Source organism: Callorhinchus milii, unplaced genomic scaffold, assembly GCF_018977255.1.
Source record: "Callorhinchus milii isolate IMCB2004 unplaced genomic scaffold, IMCB_Cmil_1.0 Scaffold2, whole genome shotgun sequence".
In the NCBI taxonomy this organism is placed as follows: Eukaryota; Metazoa; Chordata; class Chondrichthyes; order Chimaeriformes; family Callorhinchidae; genus Callorhinchus; species Callorhinchus milii.
The window spans coordinates 106892654-106913400 of NW_024704743.1; the positions used below are offsets into that span (position 1 = coordinate 106892654).

Genomic DNA, 20747 nt, shown 5'->3' on the forward strand with positions numbered 1-20747 from the left:
ATTTGGCATTAATATGACAAACTTAAAACAAGTATTAAATTCAAATGAGGTCCTGCTCCTCGGGCCAATAAAATAAGTGACACAAATAGTAAAACAGGAAGCCCAGTTCCACACATACACACATGACACACACATATGACACACACACACACACATATGACACACACATGCATGATCTCTACAAGGACAGTTGTATGAAAGCTGAGCAAACCCAACGATGCAGAGCGGCCGCAAACACTCCGTGCGTTCAGTAATTTAAATAACCTGTCGGGAGGGTGTGAGCCGGAGCTCAGGCAAACCGAGAAGCTGCGGCTCAGCCACACACCGCACACAGAGTCCGCGCCACATCGCCGCCCCCACCGCCCCGCGGATACCCCGCAGATACCCCGCGGATACCCCGCAGCCCCGTCTGCTCTCAGCGAAGCAATTCCCGGGACATGATCGCCCACCTCGGTTGGCTTCCGTGGGACCGCACCGCTGCAGGAGCCGAGGGTGCGGGAGGCGGTGCCGGTGTCGGTGCCGGTGTCGGGGCTCTGCTCCACTCCCGCGGCCTCTCCCCGAGTGGCAGCGCCCGCGCGGAGGCTGCACACCCCGGGCGGCGAGGCGAGGGCTGCGGGGTAAGGGCGCGCTGCGGTCTGAGCGGAACGTATCGGGGTTACAGGGGGGGGGGTGTGGGGGTTGTGTGTGGGGGGGGGGGTTGTGTGTGTGGGGGGTTGTGTGTGTGGGGGTTGTGTGTGTGGGGGTGGGTGTGTGTGGGGGGGGGTTGTGTGGGGGGGTTGTGGGGGGGGTTTGTGGGGTTGTGTGTGGGGGGGTTGTGTGTGGGGGGGGGTTGTGTGTGGGGGGGGTTGTGTGTGGGGGGGGGGTTGTGTGTGGGGTTGGTGTGGGGGTTGTGTGTGGGGGGGGTTGTGTGTGGGGGGGGGTTGTGTGTGGGGGGGGGTTGTGTGTGGGGGGGGTTGTGTGTGGGGGGGTTGTGTGTGGGGGGGGGTTGTGTGTGGGGGGGGGTTGTGTGTGGGGGGGGGGTTGTGTGTGGGGGGGGTTGTGTGTGGGGGGGTTGTGTGTGTGGGGGGGGTTGTGTGGGGGGGGGTTGTGTGGTGGGGGGGGTTGTGGGGGGGGGGTTGTGTGTGGGGGGGGGTTGTGTGGGGGGGGTTGTGTGTGTGGGGGGGGGTTGTGTGTGTGGGGGGGGGTTGTGTGGTGGGGGGGGTTGTGTGTGTGGGGGGGGGTTGTGTGTGGGGGGGGGGGTGTGGGGGGTGGGGGGGGGGGGGTGGTGGGGTGTGGGGGGGGGGTTGTGGGGGGGGTGTGGGGGGTTGTGTGTGTGGGGTCCCCTGTTGAGGGTGTTTGAGCTGTGTTGGAGTCACTGTGTGTGTGTGAGCAGAGGCTGGTGTGTGTCTGGCTCAGGCTCTCAGGCTCAGTCTGGCTGCTCCTCTGTGTGTGTGGGGGGGTGGGGGGTTGGTGTGGGGGGGGGGGGGGTTGTGTGGGGGGGGTTATGTGGTGGGGGGGGGAGTGTGGGCTGAGTCGGCTCCCAGTTTCCTGCTGTTCACTTCACACCAGAGAGACAAAGCCACAGATAGACAGACAGAGAGAGCGCTGTTGATGTGTTTTTGTGTCACAGGTAAGGTGACATTTCTTCTGTTGTATTTTCCCTAAGTAACACCCTCTCACACACACTCCCCCTCTCTCACACACTCACTCCCCCTCTCTCACACACTCCCCCTCTCTCACACACTCCCCCTCTCACACTCACTCCCCTCTCTCACACACTCCCTCTCTCACACACTCCCTCTCTCACACACACTCCCTCTCACACTCCCTCTCACACTCACACTCCCTCTCTCACACACTCCCTCTCTCACACACTCACCCTCTCTCACACACTCACCCTCTCACACACTCACCCTCACACTCACTCCCTCTCACACTCACTCCCCTCACACTCACTCCCCCTCACACTCACTCCCCTCACACTCACTCCCCCTCTCACACTCACTCACCCTCTCACACACACTCCCCCTCTCACACACACTCCCCCTCTCACACACACTCACCCTCTCACACTCACTCCCCCTCTCACACTCACTCCCCCCTCTCTCACACTCACTCCCCCTCTCACACTCACTCACCCGCTCACACTCACTCACACACTCACACACACTCACTAGTGTGTATATATGTGTGATAGCTGTGCTGGGAGCTCAGCTGTGCCCAAACTTCCTTGTACCACACACACGGAGACTGTGCTGTGCTGTGCCTCCTGTCCTGAGCTCTGGGCTGAGCTGCTGTGTGTGTTGCTGTCGCTGTGCTGTCGGTCGGACTTTCCCGGTGTTTGCAAAGCAGAAAGGTTTTTTTTCCCCTTCTTTTGGAGGCAGTTGTGGATTTGTGGGGTGGGGGCGCATTTGTGTGTGTGTGTGTGTGTGTTGTTGGGGGGGGGGGGGGGGAGAGCCTCTGGAAGGAAAGAGTGAGGTCCTGTTTTGTGGGGATGTTGGGGAGAGAGGGGATGGGGGGTGGATGCTGACTGCTTGTACGTAGGGTGGGGGGGTGGTGTGTGTGTGTGTGTGTTGGGGGGGTAGTGTGTGTGTTGGGGGCGGTGTGTGTGTTGGGGAGCGGTGTGTGTGTGTTGGGGGCGGTGTGTGTGTGTTCGGGGGGCGGTGTGTGTGTTGGGGTAGTGTGTGTGTGTGTTGGGGGCCGGTGCGTGTGTGGGGGGGGGGGCGGTGCGTGTGTGGGGGGCGGTGCGTGTGTGGGGGGGGGGCGTGCGTGTGTGGGGGGGGGGTGCGTGTTGGGAGGTGGTGTGCGTGTGTGTTGGGGTGGGGGTGGGCTATACTGTGTGTGTTGGGGGGGGTGATGGGGGAGGTGTGTGTGTTGGGGGGGTGATGGGAGGTGTGTGTGTTGGGGGGGATGATGGGGAGGTGTGTGTGTTGGGGGGGTGATGGGGTGGTGGGGTGTGTGGTGGGGGGGGATGATGGGGGTGGTGGGTGTGTGTGTTGGGGGGGATGATGGGGGTGGGGGTGTGTGTTGTGTTGGGGGGGGATGATGGGGCTGGTGTGTGTGTTGGGGGGGGTGATGGGGGTGGTGGGTGTGTGTGTGGGAGGGGATGATGGGGTGGTGGGGTGTGTGTGTTGGGGGGGGATGATGGGGGTGGTGGGGTGTGTGTGTGTGGGGGGGATGATGGGGTGGTGGGTGTGTGTTGTGGGGGGGATGATGGGGGTGTGGGGGTGTGTGTTGGGGGGATGAAGGGGGTGGTGGGGTGTGTGTGTTGGGGGGATGATGGGGTTGGGGTGTGTGTTGTGTTGGGGGTGATGGGGTGGTGTGTGTGTTGGGGGGGTGATGGGGTGGTGGGGTGTGTGTGTTGGGGGGGATGATGGGGGTGGTGTGTTGTGTTGGGGGTGTGATGGGGGTGTGGGTGTGTGTGTGTTGGGGGGGATGATGGGGGTGGTGTGTGTGTTGGAGAGAGTTGATGTGGGGGTTATGTGGTGTGTGTGTGTGTGTGGTGGGGGTGTTGATGTGGTGTGTGGCGGGGTTGGTGTGGGTGGGGGGCTGGTGGTATGGGTGTGTGTGTTGGGTGGTGGGGTGGGTGTGTGTGGGTGGTGGGGGTGTTGATGTGGTGTGTGGCGGGTGTTGTGTGGTGGGGGCTGGTGGTATGGGTGTGTGTGTTGGTGGTGGTGGTGTGTGTTGGTGGTGGGGTGTTGATGTGGTGTGTGCGGGGTTGGTGTGGTGGGGGCTGGTGGTATGTGTGTGTGTGTTGGGTGGTGGGGTGGGTGTGTGTGGGTGGTGGGGGTGTTGTGTCTCTATGTGCATGTTTTTGAATGAAGTAGAAAAGTCACAGGAATGGAGGAAGGAGAAGAGGAAGTTCTGAATCACGTCTGGGCTGGCTGTCTGGCTGTCTGGCTGTCTTTGGTTGTGTATTTTGTATTTGACAGTAAACCAGTGTTACAGTGGAGATGCCGTTGCCAGGGCTGGGCTGGGGGCAGGGGCTGCTTCTGGTTGACAGCAAGTTAAGTGGGGGGGGGGGCACTAGGCTGCCACTCTCACACTTACTACTAATACTTGGATCTGTTCTAAAGTGAGATCTTCCATAAAGGATAGTCTTAATCAAACATTGCAACTATCAAGTCTTATATATATCCCCCCACCCATCGATTCAAACTCAAATCAATGATGACATTTGCAATTGTTAAAAATCATAACTCGCCTTAGGCTACACTGACCCTGGGGCTGACTCGGAGATGGAATGACCTCTATCTGGTTTGCTCCGATTTCTCTAGTTCAAATTTAAATGTTGCAGTTTTGTAGAAATATTGTTCTAACAAAACATCAACCGTGATGAGGATATGGGTATCATCACATGGCCCTCTTTCTGGAGTTAGAGAAGTCTGCAGCAATTGCAATCTTGGCAGGAGCTGAGGGGTAATATGGTCTAATTTCCTTTTCATCGGAGCATGAAACTTACAAAGGTCGCATTGAAACTGACATCCAGGATCCTTGAACCTTCAGGGTCCAGGGAACATGCAGTTTGGGAGATCTTAACCCAAGGCACCTTTCACCAACCATCCAGTTAAACTGCAAGATATTTTATCACTTAATCCACGACTGGTTGTGGGACACTGCTGTGAGCAATCGGCTGCGGCGTTTCACCCACAAAATATAAAGTCAATTGACTTTACAGTATATTCTGTGAAACATTTTGAGATGTTTCAATAACATAAGGCGCTGTATCAAAGCAAGGATTATTTTTATTATAAGACGAGGTAGACCCGAGATTATTTTATTAGGAAGTTTGCAGTAATGATTCAAAGAATCCAAGGTGAAAGGTGAATCTACAGTCTGTGGCAGGCCTCTAAACAACAACAATTTGCATTTATATAGCGCCCCTCACACAGAGCGCTTGACAGTGACTGAGCAGGTGCACTAAAAGGTGCACTAAAAGGATAATTTAGTCTGTTGTTGTTTCATTAGAGTTTGTGTTTTTACTTTTGCTTTGTTCTATTCGAATTCATTAAGAAAGTATGTAGTGGTAAATTATAATGGAAACTGGGACTTTGATGGAAACTGCTCAAATCCAACTGCAAGAAGCTGTAGTTTGCAATGTTTGACTGTCAGTGATAAGACGGGTGTCCAGGTTAACCTGGCTGCATTATACCATTGATTTAAACATTTCTATCATGTGCCTTGTGAATTGCATCACTTGATGTTCAGAATGAGATATTGCAGGCATTGGTGAAGCTTCTGACTCTTTCACCACGATCAAGCTGCAGTGAATAGAGTGTGGAGATTAACTGTAGGTCATTGTTGCTGTCTTAAATCCAAAGTAGCCAATATTGGTTAAAAAAATATGTACTTCTAAATGCTTTTCAACTAGGGATGGGGAAACCTTTTTCTTTCTGTGGATACCTTGAGAAGATACAATTGTTCCAATCTTAGGCTAACTGACAGAATAGTGTACTGTTGGCATAGCCATTGTCAGGGCATGTATTTCACTGAAATTCATAATTTACACATTCCTACAATGTAGAGAAACCTATTTTTTATCATTTAGGTTTTATGCCACTCATGATTTATATAATCATAGTTAAGTATCAGAATCAGTAGATATCCAAATTCCACTTTGGAGAATTGTTTGGTATGAATTCTCATTAAGATTATTGTGAAAATGTTTCCTTAATCTTCCATTAATTTTCCCCCTGAAATATTGTAGTTTTCTCATTGTGTCTCCTCCCTCTCCCAATTCAGTATTGTTCAATGGAAAGATGTTTTCGCCACATTGTGGTTTAGGATGTGATTAATGGTGAAATGTGTGCTTACCTGCATTGTGCAAGTCTCAGCTGGCAGTGTGGGAGACTGAGCATGGTTATGGGTGCTGAACGTTAACAGGCAAACTAGGCCTGTATTGTATTATACACGCCAACCTGTAAGCTGAGTGTCATTATCCCAGTCTAAATTTCCAGTCTTCTGGTTACTCCAGTCAGCTCAGCTTAATTAAATTTGCAAAACTACTAGCTGCTTGCGTACCTACGGAAGTGTTTCTGGAGGAAGGATTGGTTTCAGGAACATAAGATGGGAAATCATTTGTTGTCTTTTAATAGTCCATCCAATAAATGATCCAATCTCATTTTTAGGTTGTGTTGCCACAGATGTGTCTGGACGTCAGCAGCACATAGAATGATCAGATACTGTATTTCATGACTTAGATTTCCTAATCCAGTGAGGAATCTAAAATCTGATCTAGCAGCTGAAACAAAAGGAGCTCAGCAAAAGCTGTAAGTTGGGGTTTTCATTTTGCTTGTGTGCTTTGGCTGCTGTCCGATGCTAAGAGTTAAACCTGTACTTTGCTCCCCTGATTTATTACTGAAGCATTTTTCAGTTACAGTTTTATTGCAGCAAATAAATATAAATAAGTACACTGTCATAACTTATGAATCTGAACAGTCACCTTTGTTTTTTTTATTATGTGGAAGTACCACATTAGCACTTAGAGATATCAATATGCCATTCACTAAGACACGTGTATGAATACCATGTGTCAGTTTGATTCGAACAGTGGCAATCTCGTCTCTGGCTTTGAAAATTGCCCTACATAAGAATTTGAGGCATAACATAGACTGACCTTCCACTACTGTACTGTGGGAGGTGCTGTGTTGTTAGGGGTGCTGTCCTTTGAATGGGATATTAAACAGAGATGCTGTCTGCATGCTCTTCAGGTAAATATTTAAGATCCCATGACATTATTCTAAAAGAGAAGGGAGTTTTTCCTTGTTTATTGGCTATCAATCCTCCAGGTTTAATCTTAGAACTGTTTGTTGTGTGCAAAATAACATTTGCTTACAATAACAAGCACTACACTTAGATAGTAATTGCTGTAAGACTGTTTGAGACATTTTAGTGTGATAAGGCACTGTGAAACACAAGTTCTTTCTTATTGTTATTATGGTTTTGTGTTTTCACAGGATTTTCAATTACAAAACATAGAGTAATGTTTTGACACATGTATCTCTTGACATTTTCGTTATCCTGCAGTTAGCTCCAGTGAGAATACAAATAAACAATAATGATTAATTTGTTTCAGTTCATTCAATGCAGCTATAAACCACATAGTGTACTGTTTGCTTGTTAAACATACATTGATGCCTGATTGGCATGCGTATAACAGAGGATATGAATTGAAGATTAATGCTGGAGGATAAAGGGGGAAGTTGGAAGATTTGATTTTACACAGAGGATTGTTATGTTGTGACAAGCCTTAGGTGTCAACCTGGCTGAGTTGGTAGCACTCTTGCCTAAGATGACAAAACTATATTCAGTTTACTTGCAATAACATACAATGCGATTTACATTTATTTAGCTCCATGCAGGTCGATGTTGTCCTACCTGAAGGGTGCGGTGTAAAGATGTTGAACTTGTGTCAGCAGGGGATGGGGAGTCCAATGTGCAGGGCGCTTGGAACAGAAGCTGGAAAAGATTATTGCTGATCACTGGAAATGTTTGAACTAAAATAGAAAGTGCTAGAAAAAAATGTCAAAGGGTGTCTACAAGAGAAAGCTAGGTTAACACTTTGGGTATGGTTCGTCACAAAAAATAATTCAGTTTTTATGAATTTAGCCATGAGCCTTTTTTCTTTTCAATTCCGTGCTCCACAGAATGGATGGATATTTCAAATCATATTTCACTTAATTAGCTTGATAAATGCTTTATAAGCATGAACCATTGAGGTGCTTGACTATATCCTCGATCATCGTTTCCCCTCAATCCCCAGTTCGGCTGCAAACTCTCGACTGTCTAACCCCTTGGACCATCCTCCCGAAGTGAAAGATGCTATATAAATGTAAATTTGTTGTGGATGTTTTCATACATCCTCATTGGCCTTTACGGTTCCCTTGAAAAAAGAAGTTGCCTTTCTTATAAACAACAATTAGAAATTCCAGACACCAGTGCCATTTATTGTAGTATTTTGTACTAATTAGTTTTTTTNAGAAAAGATTAAAACATGTTTTAACTTGTGCTCTTCCCCCAACCTAGTATTGGCACCACCCAGTTAAAGGGTTAGATCATATGGACCTGCAGATTACAGCTTCAAATTCTGATCTGTGAGCTAATCTTAGCTCCAACAATTGGCTTCAGTGCAATTGGATTGGGGAGGGGGAAACCAGTCGGGCATCCTATTACACATTGCTTCCCTGTTACTGTCAACCAGCTGGAACGTGCATGTGTGGATGGCTGGGGAGGACAGGATTAGGCTCAACGATATAACAATACCCCCACTCACTCCCTTGTGCTTAGTTGACCCACTATCTCCCCCTGTCGAGCCCCACCCAAGAGTAATATGTCATAAAATGATCCTTGCATTTGATATAGCGCCTTATCACGTCGTCGAGATGTCTCAAAGAGCATCACAGAATAAGCTGTAAAGTGGTGTGACTGCATGTATTTGTGGGTAAACGTGGCAGTCAATTTGCCCACATCAATGCCCCACAAACAGCCATGGAGTGAATGACCCAATTTTTTTTGTAATTGTTACTTAGACAAGACACCAGAGGCGAAAGGCATTCTGAACTACAGTGACCCCCAATATTACTGAATGCTAGTTTTACAAGACAATACAAGGACACAGTTATTGGCTTTGTTTACAAACATGGCAAAGAATGATTTTTTTATTCTTGAACATTTGCATTGTAAAATTTTTAATAACCCTATAGTTTTTAGGGTTATTATTCCTTCAATTTCTATGTTTAGAAAGAGCAATATTTGCATATTACAAACACTCTTCACACATCAAGCTTTCATAACAGAAAGCACATTGTTTCCCCCCCACCCCCCACACTCCATCTAGAGTACATCAGAAAAGAGATTTTTGAGAAACAGTCGAAACATCAAAAATCTTCAAACTAGTTAGGAAATGTCTCCATCTTATATAACATAGAGAAACAGGCTATTCCTTAATCAAAGGAATAATCATTTCTTCAGCCGGAATTTGTTCCTTCTCGATGTAATGGTTCCGTTTACTAAACCACTGCAGACACAGAAATTTTCGTGGCACTCCTGATTGTCTAGAGTTTTAGTTACTCAGGTATAACAGTAAGACTCCTTGCATTTATAAGAAAACAGGAATCTTAAAATGCACTCGGTGAAGCAAGTTCCTGGACTCTGTTGAGATCTTTGTGATTTCAGCTGATAGTTTCCAAAAGTTGTAGTTTGGAGAATTCCTATTGTAAAGAAAGTAACAATTATATCTCCCAGTTCCAGATGTATTCTCCTAGTGAGATAAGTTAGGCTTTCCTTAGAGGAGAATTAGTTTCAGAGCGTCATGTTTGGCAACAGAATGTCAGAATCGAGTCAACTCTGTGGTGGTTTCGGTAGTATAGTTGATGTGCCAAGCAGGTCTGCAGTACTCCAGGGCACTGCTGATGACAGACCAGCCAGCCTGTGAGAAGGGATTCATCCCACTTGACTCCTGTTAACCCTGCAAGATTAAACCCTAACTGGTAGAGTGGTACTAACTGGAGAAGAAGCAGGAAGCTTAATAATAATAATAATCCTTGCATTTGATATAGCGCTTTTCACATCGGGAGGACGTCCCAAAGCGCTTCACAGAACACACTGTAAAGTGAATTGACTGTATATTTGTGGGCGAACGCGGCAGCCAATTGCGCACAGCAATGTCCCACAAACAGTTGTAGATTGAAAATGACCAATTTATTATTGTTTTTGGTTTTGGAGGGATTATTATTAGGCGTGTGGAGTAAGGAAACTTGCCCAAGGTTTCGCCCTGTGCCTGGAATTGAACTCGGGTCTCTCGCTTGCAAAGCGAGTGCTCTAACCACTGAACTACAGGACTCCACAAAGAGAGCTTGTCAAACATTGCTCTCAATGGCAAGCTATGCGGTTCTATCTGGTTAAACTCCAGCAGGACTCACTGCACACTCTTGGTTCCCCAAGACTTGGCTCTTGCCAACTTGTGCTTAATACTCTCCAGAATGAGTTAAGCAGGGTGCACCCTCCAGGGAGAGAATGTCCATTCCATCCAGCAACAAGGGAGATTTTCATGTGTAAATGGCATAAATATAAGGAACATTGTCTTGGTTTCGATACTCTTCAAGCATGGTGATGGGTTTCTGCATGTGTTAGAAGCTCAGCTGAGCAAAATAATTTCTAGTGGTGCATCTACTCAATGAATTGTTTGTATGGGCAAAATATCAGCTTCTACACTGTACAACGGTAATTGGAGATGAGGACAGGATTGGTCATTCTCAAATAGCCTGCCATCTGAGTATGTATTTTGTAGACGAACGCAGCATTTATGCTTCAATATAACATGAACTGTTTCTACAAAACCTACCTAGCAAAGAAATTTTTGTATCTTCCTTTCTGACCATTTGTGTTCTCACTCCACGACTATTTGGGACACTGCTGTGCACAATTGGCTGTTGTGTTTTGCCCACAAAATATACAGGCAATCTACTTTGCAGTATATCCTATAAAGCAATTTGAGACGTCTCGAAGATGTGATAGGTAATGCACTATATCAAATGTGAGAATTATTATTTTCACGCAGACAAGAAATCAATCTACATTCTGTATTTACACTCCAACAATCACACAAACCGGGTCAAGAAAATCAAACCAGTGGCAAGTACTTGACCATTTTCTACCTACCTGCAAGGTATGGGGTGTGGAGGGGGAGGAGAGCATTTGTAACTATTCTAATTATCACTCAAAATGGAAATTTCTCATATATTGTGGGGTTTACTAGTCTTGCTGAAGGTACAACTCATGTTAATGTGTGCTCCATGACCCTGGATAAGTGCCCTCGAGGACCTCACTCTGATGACTGTTCAACATTTGTGAACCTGGAGAACGAGTATTGGCAGATGGCAGGCTATTTGAGAATGACCAATCCTGTCCTCATCTCCAATTACCTTTGTACAGTGTAGAAGATGATATTTTGCCTATACAATCACTTCATTGAGTAAATGCACCACTAGAGTTATATTCTACTTATATTTATATCCTACTATAAATCCAGTTTGAGATAGACTCCTGAGCTGAAAGCCGCCAAAACAAATGCAAGGATTATTATAACTTTACAGCACCGATTTCTGCTGGCTCGTTGAAAAATAAATTTGTTTAACTGCCTTTTCCCAACAATGAGACAGGCTGACAAGGCTGTCATCAACAGTACTTTGGTGTACTGAGGATCCTTCTAGCTCAATAGCCAGACTACCAAGTCCGCCACAGAGAGTTGACTCGATTCTAACATTTTGTTGCCAAGCATTTCACCTTGGAGTCAGTTTAATTCCAAGGAAGCCCCAATTATGTCACCCCACCCCCCAGTTAGAGTTGAGTGTGTGTGTATTGCCACATTTAGATACAGCAAAGTAATTCAAGCGTTTTAACAGTTGGTAGCTCTTATTCTTTATCGTTAAGAAAGTGAAATAGATTGTGAAGTTTGGTGCTCCTATTGTTTACATGCTCAAAGACGTGCAAATCAGAAGGATGTAAAAATAAAGCGTACTTGACCAAAGGACGTTTGTTGAATGAGAGGAATAGGCTGCAGCTTGCTTGCTGATATTTTTAGCAGAATTCTTGCTCGAACCAATAGGTTAATTAGGTTTAGTTGGATCCATGCGTTTGTCACCTCCTGATTCAACTTTTCAAATGCCCTCTTTGCCAGTTTCCCCAGCTCCATCATGCACAGGAACCAGCCAACCCAAACCAACACTGCCTGCATACTATCCCGACCTAAACTCCGTACCCCCATCACACCAGTTCTAGCCACACTCCACTGGCTCCCCATCACTGAATGGATCGATTTCAAGATACTTACATTTGTTTTCAAATCCCTTCATGCCCTGGCACCTTGCTACCTTGGTTCCACCATTGATTGCCACACTTTCAGCCCTTTCGTCCCAAAACTCTGGAATACTCTTCCTCTATCCCTCCGCCTCAACCCTTCCTTCCCCATCTTCAGGTCGTGCCTGAAGACCTTCCTATTCGACCATGCCTACGCTCACCTCCCCCAGGCTCGGCGTCATGCTCCGCCACTATCAAGCATTCTGGGACACTACCCTGCGTGAGGATATTTTAATGCAAGAGTTGCATTTTATACCTAATGCTGCATTGTACTCCATTTATTAGGCAAATGCCTCGACACCCTGTCTTCTAATGCAATACATCACTTGGGAGTTCCTGGCCTCTGCTTGGCATCTCCCTCAGAAACGATTGCCAAAGTTAGAAACTTAGTCATTTGTGGAAACTGTTAGGTCAGAATGCAACTTAACCCTCTGTGAGACGGTGTGGCATGTGAGTTGGTTTAGAGTTGGAAAGGTTTTATGTTCTTTGCTTTTGCCATGTCTACAAACATTTGCTCAGCCTTCAGCAACTTGAGGGTGACTTGCCTTAAGATTATTTTTCTTTCTCCCTCCCATCCTGGAGGGAAGCAGCTGGCGTCTGCTCAATGCTTCTGCCAATGGCTTAGATTAGATAGAACCCGTCTTCTACAACAGCACTCATGGCACAACATGTTGGAGCCCCAGTCTGGTACAGAACCTCTACATGGTTGAGATAAATCTACCTACTACAGAATTTTATTCTTGCAAACCGTTTTGAATTTGACATGACGTTTATCTTTTACACTTGTTTTACTTTTGCAACTGGTACCACTAATGGAGTTAAAATAACACTTGTCAAAAAATAAACTGAGATTATCTCTTACCATCTCTTGCTGGAAAAACCCCCTCAGGATACAAAGTACAACTCCTCCAGGCAATCTATACGTATGCTGCTCCAAGAGAGCTCAATTTCATGAGATCTCGGACAGGAGCTGAGGTTTCATGTGTCAGAGTGATATAGAGTGGGCTCCCAGCAAGAGATGTACTTTATGCCTTTAGATTCATTTTCTTAAGTTAACATGTACAAAACAAATCCAAACACCTCGGTTTAACTTCTCATCCAAATGACTGCACCTCTGACAATGCAGCAGACATCCCTCTTCAATTGCATTTGAATGTCAGCCAGGACCTTGAGCTCAAAATCCTGATGTGGAGTTTGAACCCGCAACCTTCTGACTCAGAGGTGAGAGTACTAACAACTCAGCCAGCCTGACAATTATGATAAACATGGTTTTCATTCAAGAAAATCAATCTAGTAAATGCTGTTCAATCTGAACTGCTTACTCTACACTTCAGTTCAATGTGAAAGTTACCCCATCCCAGAAGTGGCTGAGTTAGTCACCGTAGCACTGCTATGCTGATCATGGAGTGGCGTATTACTGATTACAGAATCTCGACAACTAAACACACACCGAGATAATGGCTAATGCGTGTTTAGTGATATAACTGGAATTATCTGAGGAAAATCCAATTGTTGTTTGTTTGGCCAGAGTGTTTTGAATGATGTGTGCAGACCTATGTGGGAATTGTTAATGTTTGTGAATAGCTGATCACCAAAGCACAGCAACAGATCTGTCCCTTAAAGATTTTTTGATCAGCAAAAAGCTTTTAAAGGTCTGTTTTTGAGCAGAGATTGGATTGATTTGCTCTACCTGTATTTTGTCCTGCAGCGGTCTTAATCAATGATCTGGTGAAACCTCTTGTTCGAGGTTTATGTTGGATAGGCAGTGCTCCTGATTTATGTAGGATAGTTCCAAAATGCAAGAAACCATTGACAAATACTGTGTTAAATCTTGCAGGTATCTAGATATGCATCACCTGACCTGTGAGAACTCCATTCTTAACAAGATCTCCTTTCAAGCATGTTAACTGGGTAAAGTTTCTGCGGGTCAGTGTAACACATGTTTAGTTATCTGCAGGATTCAATATTTACAAATCATGTTGTGAATACATATTTTGAAGTTGACTGATTTGTATCTGGAGATTTACTTTCAGGTTGCTGCAATAGCAAATCTATTGTCACAAGGGTCCTTTTCACTTTTTTACATCTGCAGGTGCATGATAACCTGTTGGATTTTTATCAAAGTGTTCATATGAAGAATTTGCTTAGATTTATTGGACTCTAAAGGAAAAATAATTGATTGGCCTGAATTGTTCGCAATGGGTGAGAAATTCCTCACATTCCTGCAAATTGTGGTGATTTTGCTGTTGTTCGCTAACAGGGAGATTTCAGCCACGTTAGTGGAGATTATCAAAGCCACTTCAAAAACTCCCATCAAAGATTTTTCACCCAGTTCTTTTATTTGATTTTTTTTTAAAAAGATTTTGATGAGGCACAACCTTTAACTTGTAAGAGTGTTTAAGTGTATATACTGTGTAGAGTATGAGGGCTGAAGATAAAACTGATCAGATACAATTCATATGAATATTATTTGATGTTGTAACTGTTTCCTCATTTGATAGGATCTTTACTCCCCAGTGGATTTTGCGATTCCGCTATGTGTGTTGTGTATAGTATATAACAGGAAAATGTTACTTCACAGAATGAACAATATCAAAATCTAAACCAGCTGTTCATTCAGTACAACTTTTTTTTGTTAAGTACAATTTTGGTTCTGAAAACAATTCATTGAGACTCACAATATCGTAAAGTCTGAGATTCGTGCGCAGCTTGGTTTATTAGGAGTAATTATTTTTACCACCTACTTTTGTGAAACTAAGCGATTAATAAACTGGCAACATAACCTTTTATGTGAGGCTGTCTTATCCGTGTCAGCCTGGTTCACCTCTTGCCTCTGAGTCATAAATTGTGGGTTGAACCTCCTATAATAAGACTTTGAGCTGATAGTCAAAGCTGACCTTCCATGTTGGGGAAGTACTGCATTATTAGAGGCGCCATCTTTCAGATGAGGCGCTAATCTAAATTCATGTTCAGGTGGTCATTAAAATCCATGATGCCATTCAAAAAGAAAAGGATTTGTTTCCCCGGTGTCTTCGCCAACAATCTTCTAGATAAAATTTCATAGTTGTTTCTGGGACATTGCTTGTCTGCAAATGTGCTACTGCATTCACCCACAAATACTGAATCACTACATTACACTCTACATTAAATCCTGTGAAGTGGTTCGCGACATTTTGACAACGTGATAAGGCCCTATATCAAATACAAGGATTATTATAATTAGCTGGAATAGTATTCTTCATAGAATACGTATTTATATTCCTAAAAACCTAGGTTTCCCACATGCCATCATGTTTTGGGTTAATAGTTCTCTTGCATCTCACAGCAATATGAATGGCTGCAGGTTTCAAGTTAAATGTCTCTGTGCTTTTCTCGGGAATGGTAAGACAATGGGGATCTCTAGTATGCTAATTGTTTAAAATAACAAACCATTGGTTATAAACAAGTATTGTAAAGGTGGTTATTTTTAGCATTTGGTGCATAATAGACCCCATTGTCTCTAGTTAGCAATAAATTTGTTAATAGATGAGTGACTCATAGAAACTTAAAACATCCTTATTATTTTGACCATTTTGCCCAGGTCCCTTTCCCCCTTGTATCCTGCTTGCCGCCATGAGTTGGTGACACAGGCTGGACTGCAGACTCCTCAATGACTACTAACATTCCATGATACTGGCCAGCAGAAGGCTTATTGCAGCATGACTCCATCTGTTCTGCCCAGGACCTGTCATAACAATGCTGAGGTATTTGAGTCTAATGTGCCTGATATATTGCGCCTTCAATGCTGGTGCTGCACAGATATTCTGAGGTTGCTGGTGCCAAGTAAGAAATAATGCTGCCAAGTATGAACATAAGGGAAATGCGACCTTACGTCTTCTGTGCTTTGAACCGGCCATTGGTACAAGCCCTGTTTTTAATGTGATTTATTTAATTCATGTTAATTATAACGATCTTTACTGTCCATTTGTCCTTAATTGATTGAAAGCTGAGTGCATTTGGAGGCTGACAAGAGCGCTCCATGTGTGTGTTTGAAAGTGTCTATATTTTACAGTAACCACAGCTGCCCCTCATTCTGGAGTCACTGCACCAGCATGTGCATTGGGCCAGCAAACAGTTCTGGAAGTAGCATCTGGTTGAGAAACAACTGCTCAACCACTTGTCTTATTCTGTTGTCAGTAATCCTTGCTTCAAGCCGCTGATTTGTGGCCAGTTGCAGTTCCATGGTCTTTGGCAACGTTCTGTTAGTGTGGACAAGTGTGGGAGCTGACAATGAGGTGCTGCTAGGCTTTTGACAATGGGGACATATTGCAGCTGATCCTGATCATGTCCTAACCCAGTGTTCACCCACAAAGCACGCAGTCATTCCACTTTACAGTAATATTCTGTGAAGTGCTTTTAGATGTCCTAACGTAGAAGGCGCTATACAATATATTCGGTGAAGTGTTTTCAGATGTCTCAACGGCATGATAAGGTGCTTTATCAAATGCATGGATCATTATTATTAATCCAAATGTAAGGATTATTATTATACTCTCATATGTTTAGTTTCTAGCAGAGTTGACAACAATAAATAGTGGGGAAACCTAATTGATTTTTACTCTACCCAAACCCAGGTCACTACTGATGCCCTGGCTGAGATCAGCTAACTCAGCACAGACCAAAGTGGAGCTAGAGGCCTTCCCGGTCTGTACAGTTAAGTTTAACATTAAGCAGTGCTTTCGTCAAGTGAACCGTAATGGGGGTTCTCTTCTGTCAGTGTTAAAACTGAACATAGTCAAGTTACATGAAGCTTTTTATAAAAAAAGAACTCTGACAGTGATGGACTACAACAACCATTTACATTTAAATAATGGCTTTCACAGTGGATAACCTTGGAGCGCTTCACAGTGTCAGGGCTGGACTACTGCATGTAAACGCACTCTGGGACTCTATCCTGCGTGAGGGGCACTTTGTAACTGTAAGTTGTTGATGTGTAGAAAATATTTACTTCTGAATATTAATTGTACGTTCAAAACCTTTCTGTTTTGTAAAGAAAAGTGATGTTGCTATCCTGAGTTATCAGCCAGACACCTAGGTTTGCTGAAACATCATTAATGATATGATCTCCATGGCATCAACCCTTTCATATGCAGACTATTTCCCCAGGCAACAGTTTCTCAGTTGAACAATCTCCTGCTGCTGTAAGATCTCAACAATTCATTTGAGATGAGGAAGGAATGATATACAGATATTCAACAAAACATCCGAAATCCTAAAAATATCATAATGCCCATAATGCTGAAAAAGTGGGCTCTGCTAGTTTGTCTTCTGAAACTCCATCTCAGAGTCCCTCCTCCTCACTCATCATGGCCTTTAAATCCTGTCTTAAAGCCTTTCTTTTCAACTGTGCTTTTGGTCAACTCTGTCCCACCCCACCCTCCTCCCCCTGCTCCCTTTACTCGCAGCTTGGGCTCCCAGCAGTTCCTCTGAAGTGCTTTGAGACATCCTTCCATGGTGAAAGGAGCCGAATCAATGTGAAATGTTGTTCATATGCAAGTTATTTTGAGCTGGCAGTGATATTGCAGTGATATTGCAAACGTATGCAATTGGTGAAATTTTTTGGAAATAGTAAAGCAATGTGTGCAGTATCTGAAAACAGGTTTCTTTTAGCGGTAGAGAAGGTTAACCACACACCATGCCACAACTAATGAAAGTATGTGTGAAATCAAGTGTCAGCACTTTCCTAGCCAGCTGCTACTAGAGATATACCAGGGCAGCACATAATGATATTGTCTTGTACTGGGATGTGTTTTCTCCATTTCCGCCCCTCCCCCCCTTCCCTCTTGGTGTAAAACGTTCTTAGTTCTTGACAGCTATTTGCCATGATGTCCAATCTGTTATGATGGAGAATTGAAAGTCTATCTTCATGTCTAAATAGCACCACTGCGAGCAACAACCACAACAAGATTGTGTTTCTATAGCGCCTTTCATGTCGGGAGGATGTCCCAAGGCCTGGACAGAGTACAGCATTTCAGACCCGAGCTGGGGTTGGGGGGGGTAAGGAGGGGAGCGGAAAGGTGGCTGGCCGATGACATGGTCGAAGAGGAAGGTCTTGAGGCAGGACTTGAAGGAGGCGAAGGAGGGGGCGAGGCGGAGTGACTGGGGGATGGAATTCCATAGGTTAGGGGCAGAGTGGCTGAAGGCTCTCCGGCCAATGGTGGGGCGGGAGCAGGCCAGAGCCGGCTGAGTGGAGGGAACAGGCGGGTTGGTAGGGGACTAGGAGGTCGCAGAGGTAGGGTGGGGCGAGGCCATGGAGGGCTTTGTAGGTGAGGACCAGGATCTTAAACTGGATCCTCTGAAGGATAGGGAGCCAATGGAGTCGGGCGAGAGTGGGAGAGATGGGGTCACGGAGTTTGGTGTGGAAGAGGACACGGGCTGCAGAGTTCTGGATTATTTGCAGCCTGTGGAGGGAGGAATTGGGAAGGCTGACAAGCAGGGCGTTTGCATAGTCGAACCTAGAGGTGATGAAGGCATGAACAAGAGTTTCAGAGACTTAAGGGGTGAGGTAGTGGCAGAGTCGGGCGATGTTACGGAGATTCCTTTACATTCACTTTCTTAATTATGTGCCTCTGCAAGAAAATCAAAGCAGAGTTGAAGAAATAGGCACCTGAACTACAAGGACAAGCTACAGAAGCTGTGAATATTCACCCATGAGTCAAAAAATACACAGGGCAGATCTTACTGAAGTATTCAAGATCCTAAAGGGTTATAGATAAACTGAACCCTAATGATATGAAAAAAACCTTACAACGGGACACGGACCCAACATCAGAAGAGGGAAGGTTCATTCTTCCACACATAGAGGTGAATATAGTCACACCCTTTATTATGATAACATAATGGTTTGGATTTTTAAAATGAGTCTTCATGTTATAGTGTTGTAGAGTGTGGTCACTGGTTAGTGCTTCCTATGTTGACATTGTCCCTGATGTCGCAGGAAGCGAGCTGTCAGTGATGATCGCTCTCGTCAGCATTTCCAGAGATTGCTGGGGTAGGACACCGTTGAGCTTTTGCAGCAGCCATTTGTACAAGGCATTGTCCCGCAAACATTTGTGGACTGAGTCCCAAAGTTAAGCGCTCTGGGACACTACCCCGTGTGAGGGGCGCTATATAAATGCAAGTTGTTGTTGTTGACAAATTATTATTTTATTTACTTTTTTTAAAAAGGATTATTACTCCCAGAAAGTGATCCGCCAATCGACTAACAACGATTCCTACTCACTGCTAGGTAAAGAGGCGTGCCTAATCATAGAACTGTAGATTGATTGCAGGTCGGATAATTAAAGAATAAATGAATATGAGAGAGTAGTGCAGGATTTATTTTACGTTAGGATCAGCCAGATGGCCAGCACTGCACTGGTCCTGTATATTTTTATATTGCTATTTAAAGTCAATCATATGAGAAATTGTCAATTACATTATTGCCAGCTGACTATTTAACTGTTGTGAAACAGCTGTGAAATAAAATTGATAGTACGCATTAAATGAGGAGTTCTGTTTGCCCAGGTGATCATGGAATCCAGGAAAACCTTGCTTACCTAGCATAAACATTCCACCTGTGGTCGAGATGAAAATATTCTTGACTTCAGTCCACCAATTTACAAAAACAATTCAAGAAGGATTGCAAGAACAACTTTGGAACAAGAGTTTTGTGGTTTGAGGTTCTCAGTGGATTAGTGAATGGGTTAAAGTTGGAAAAAGGGATTTTCTCTGTGGGTCATATACCTCTGAAGGGAAGAGCAATAAGAATCTGTAAGTTTGTTGTTATTACACTGTAAACTAGTTGTGTTGGCATCTTGTTCAAAGTATTCAGACTGCAAAGATAAGATAACCATTCAATCCTGAAGGGAATTGTGAATCCTATGTGATTATGTTTAAGTCCTTTATATTCAGACTATTGAAGGGATTGAAGTGCAATATTATATGCTGTTTACTGTGGAAGTTTTTTTTATTTCTGTGCATTAAATACGTGTAGATTTTAATGTTTAGCCAAAAAAACAAGAGCAAAAGGAGGTGATAGGACAATTCTCAGCAGCCAATGCAAGTATCAAAGCACGTTGCTGGCACTGCTCACAAGCTCAAGAATGATAATATTTTAGAAGACAAAAGGTTGGCGTTTGATTCGGAAAATCTTTTGGCATTGATTCAATTTGGTGATTCTTAACACTGCTTAAGAGATAAAAATAGCACTCAAACTGTTATTCCTAATGAAACCGGTTAAATTTGGAACTTAGTAATAACATTAATTTGCAATATCAAACAATGATACCACAGCAGGTAGCACACTTCCCTCAGTTTAACCTTGGGTATTGTTTTGCTCTTGGCTTTTATTCTCATTGTTGTGCATTGCTCAGCGCAACTTTTTTTTGTAGTGTGAGATTAATTTTTTTGAGTGTTGGACAAAGGGCCGGTGAAATTTGGGGTCTTGGAGATGCATGACAGTAGCCTGGAGTAATTATCCTATTTATTTTTTCCTTCGGGGAAGAGCTTGACCTGCATTTAGCATCTGCCCATGATTGTCATAGGCAGATGCTAAATACAGGTCAAACTCTTCCCCAAAGGAAGAAAATAGCTGAGATTTAGTTCCTTTTATATAGAGAGAAGTGCATGTCTTAGCCCTCCATGACATAGTGAGTTCAGTATTCATTGCGTTATGCATATAATAATAATAATCCTTGCATTCAATAGCGCCTTATCACATTGTTGAGACATCTCAAAAGTGCTTTACAGAGTATACTGTAAAATTAATTGACTATATTTTGTGGGCGAAACACGGTGGCCAATTGAATACAGCAGTATCCCACAAACAGTCGTAGATTGAATGATCAAATCATTATTTATTTCCTTTTTTTTGGAAAGATTATTACCCTGGA

The 20747-nt window shown here is 44.4% G+C and overlaps 1 protein-coding gene across 4 annotated transcripts in view; it reads left to right on the top strand.

Moving 5' to 3' along the window:
• The first annotated feature begins 495 nt into the window (after positions 1 to 495).
• fam110b (family with sequence similarity 110 member B) overlaps positions 496 to 20747 on the top strand; it is an 88792-nt gene continuing 68540 nt past the window's right edge. Inside the window, exon 1 of one of the 4 annotated variants that reach the window (XM_007896697.2) lies at positions 496 to 617. The gene's annotated coding sequence lies outside the window, so the exon portion shown is untranslated. Of the gene's footprint in view, positions 618 to 1489; positions 1610 to 2156; positions 2336 to 6107; positions 6249 to 20747 lie in introns of those variants that run through there. The other 3 variants (XM_007896698.2, XM_042332353.1, XM_007896695.2) reach the window with 3 other exon arrangements.